We start from the raw sequence: 3,983 nt of genomic DNA on the forward strand, positions 1-3,983 counted from the left end.
CTTGTGCACATCATTAAAGCAGTTTCCCCATATTGAACAATTGCTTTCTCCATACATTTTCAATTGCTTATGACATGTTGGTCAAAATGCACTATACATGTACTGGTTCCAAACTGAATAGCCCATAAAACAAATTGGCCTCATTTCATTGCTTGAGCCATACATGCAAAAGTGTTGAGCTAGCTGTCTTAACTAGTTGTTATAGTCTTACATATATGTAACCTGACAGACAGGAACATTTGGATGTGTAGAAAGATAAACAGTGGTGCACAGCTAAGGGGTGTTTTACTGTATATTTGTCATTTTTCATTTGCACTTGCAATGCTTCATTTGCACTTGCAATGCTGTACTGTATCCATTCCAAACATACTGTATCTATTCTCTTGCAATCGACCCCCTCCACACACAATAATGTGTAACTTTGTAGTTCTGAAATAGCTATGCCACATAGAAAATAGTTCAGCCTTGCACATTGTTCATTATAAAACACTTACGGAGTAAACTGTCATATTGACAACAAGACAAAAAAGTTTAACTATCTTGAAATAAACAATGGTGTAAGGACTTGATTTTGGAAGGAATTTGATTGCACTGAAAGTTTCATTGGTATAAATACTTGTTTTTGAGACATAAACAAAATGCAGTGCTGATTGTTTTGCAAAATACACTAACGGTTGTGAAAATGTTAATGATTTATTCAAGAAATGCACCAAAGCGACTGAGAAAAACGGTAGTATGTTCAGGAATGACATGCCAGTTTGAATGAAACCAAATATCACAACTATGAATGCATTCATTTCAGATTCACATTCATTTCAGATTCATTTAGATTTAGAAATACACCTGGGATATAGTCATATGGTCTTTGTTGCCCCCCCCCCCCCCCCAAAAAAAAAAAACAATAAATAGATAAATATATTAAAAACTAAATAATTAAATAAACAGCGATACACCTCCATGCTTCACAGTTAGGAATAGGCTATGCCATTTTTGTCATAGGCCTTATTAAACTCCTCTCCAAACTTACAATTTATGGTAATGAGACCGTCTCATCACTGAAAAATGACTTATAGGTGCTGTTTGGCATAATGTAAGCATGCTGTTGTTTGACATAGGTAAAGTACAGACTTTTGCAGCCCATTTGTTTGAGTGCTTCCTTATTGTGGATTGTGAAATCCTAGATGAGGTAACGTGTGTGTGTGGTAACAGCCTGAATGTTTCAGATAAATACAGGAGCAACCTGTGCGTAGTCAGACATTTTCCTTAACCATTACTGAATAGCATCAACACCAAAAAGAGAAACCATGAGGCCAGTGATCGCGCTGTTCTTCGCACTGATGATGATGAGTGCACTGGTGTGCAGTAAGTACAGTTTAACTTTATTATCAGTCTGTTTCCTTTTGATGGAATCACCTGGGCTCACATACACGTAACACATTGTTCTGCTGTGTTGTGTACTCTTTCTCTTTCCAGATGTCTATGCTGCATGTGAGAATGGGGGGTGTTACCGGAAATGCAAAAAAAATCAAAGAATTGACCATAATTCATACTGTGGTGGTGGAAATGTGTAAGTTGAATTTTGTTTATTAACATCTTTGGCCATTTTACTGTGCAACATGTGGCATGAAATCATGTTTCTCTTCTCAGATGCTGTGTTAACAAAGGAGATGGTGACGGCTGGTGAGGACTATGGAAGAATGTGAACTATTAAAGGAAGACTTTGTGGATCAAGCAGCATGATTATTAACACATTGATATTGTTTCTTATAAATATTGGCCTGTTTAGAAATTACTTTGTTTAATGCAAATTTGATTAAAAAATGAACAGATTCCACAACAGCCAGCATCGTTGCATTCATTTCAAATATTTTTCATAGATTTAGAAATGTATTTTTTCACACATATAAGCTGTGATTTCCAAAACACACAAAAAAGGATAAAGCTACATGACTTAATTCCCAGAGGACAGGGGCCAAATTCCATCACTGTGGTTACTGACAAACTCTGATATTTTTGAAAATGTGACCACCTTTAAACAGTGACAGATACAAACTGCTGGACCAACTAACACATTGACGATGACAAGGGGCATCTGTGGTCAAACTGCTGCACCAACAGCCTGCTGTATGGCCTGTTACATATTACAAAACGGTAGCCAAGAGAACAGGAGTAAAGTGTGTTAAACATATCAAGTATGTCAGGACTCAGTCAAAACTTTCACTGAAACGGTGCTGATTATCGCTAGGCAGGCTATATGTTTGATAAGCAACGGGCAACTTGTGCACCAAACAATTTGTGGAGCACCCTTTTGATGTCTGACAAATCCAGTAAAATCATATATGTATAAGTATAGGTATATATACTCTTTTGATCCCGTGAGGGAAATTTGGTCTCTGCATTTATCCCAATCCGTGAATTAGTGAAACATACTCAGCACACATTGAACACACAGTGAGGTGAAGCACACACTAATCCCAGCGCAGTGAGCTGCCTGTTACAACAGCGGCGCTCGGGGAGCAGTGAGGGGTTAGGTGCCTTGCTCAAGCTGTTCCTACTGGTCGGGGTTCGAACCAGCAACCCTCCGGTTGCAAGTCCAAAGCGCTAACCAGTAGGCCATGGCTGCCCATGAGGTAATGTGTGTGGTAACATTACAAAGTCAAAGTCAAAGTCAAAGTCTGCTTTATTGTCAATTTCTTCACATGTCAAGACATACAAAGAGATCGAAATTACGTTTCCTACTTTCCCACGGTGGAGACAAGAAATATTTTACAAATTAGGTCCACAGACAAACATAACATTCAAGTAAACAATATTAAAAAGTAAAAATAAGAAGGCACATACAATGAAGAAAAAGAGCAACAAAATTTGAGTTGAAATTGTGCAATTGTGCATACAGTAGACAGTCAATATAATTGTGCAAAAGTCAGGCCAATAAATGGCTGAGGTAGTTCTGTTTGACCTAAGTATGCAAGTGGCATAGTGGTGCAAGTTATGTAAGAGCAGCAGAAGTGTGTTCAGAAGTGTTTTCAGGACAACAGGACAACAACAACAAGTTGCAAAGTGTACAAGTGGAGTAGTGCAAGGCAGCCATTGTGGGTCCAAAGTCCAGGATGTTATGTAGCTGAGGGTGGAGGGGGGAGAGAGTTCAGCATCCTAACAGCCTGGTGTATGAAGCTGTTGGTGAGTCTGGTGGTGCGGGTGCGCAGGCTTCTGTACCTCTTCCCAGAGGGCAGTAGATCAAACAAATTGTGAGCGGGGTGACTTGCATCACTCACAATTGTGGTCGCCTTGCGGGTGAGGTGGGAGGTGTAAATGTCCTTCAGGGAGGGGAGTGAAGCACCAATAATCCTTCCAGTTGTGTTCACTATGCGCTGTAGGGCTTTCCTGTTGTATTTAGTGCAGCTTCCGCCCCACACAGCGATACAGCTGGAGAGGATGCTCTCAATGGTGCCTCGGTAGAATGTGGTCATGATGGCTGGTGGAGCACTTGCTCGCCTGAGTTTCCGCAGGAAGTACAGGCGGCGCTGAGCTTTCTTCGCCAGTGATGCAGTGTTGGTGGTCCAGGAGAGGTCTTCACTGATGTGCACCCCCAGGAATTTGGTGCTGCTCACTTTCTCCAACACAGCACCGTCGATGGTCAGTGGCAGGTGTTGGGTGTGACCTCTCCGGAAGTCATTTTTAACCAAAGCAACTAACAACATGGTAAACAGTTTAAGTTTTAAAGCAATTCTCTCAACAATTCTAGGACAATTTAAAAAGGTAGAGTATAGTAAGAATAAGTGCATCAGTGAGTGCTGTTTTTAAACAGTTGAGTGTTAGTTCAAGACAGGTGGTAAGTGCAAGGCTCAGCAAGACTAGTTGTAAGTAGTGCTATGAGTGGAGATGTTCTCTGAGTAGCTGGGTCTTCAGGAGTTTTTTGAAAATGGAGAGGGATGTCCCTGCCCTTGTAGAAACTGGCAGTGCGTTCCACCAATGAGGAACAA

The 3,983-nt window shown here is 40.6% G+C and overlaps 1 long non-coding RNA gene across 1 annotated transcript; it reads left to right on the forward strand.

The window, feature by feature from the left end:
- Positions 1–1,199: 1,199 nt before the first annotated feature.
- Positions 1,200–1,839, forward strand: LOC121709987. Its single transcript, XR_006032074.1, has 3 exons — positions 1,200–1,362; positions 1,474–1,567; positions 1,648–1,839. It is a non-coding gene; the product is annotated as an uncharacterized LOC121709987 (long non-coding RNA).
- Positions 1,840–3,983: the final 2,144 nt, after the last annotated feature.

This window comes from Alosa sapidissima, chromosome 5 (genome assembly GCF_018492685.1).
Source record: "Alosa sapidissima isolate fAloSap1 chromosome 5, fAloSap1.pri, whole genome shotgun sequence".
Taxonomy (NCBI): domain Eukaryota; kingdom Metazoa; phylum Chordata; class Actinopteri; order Clupeiformes; family Clupeidae; genus Alosa; species Alosa sapidissima.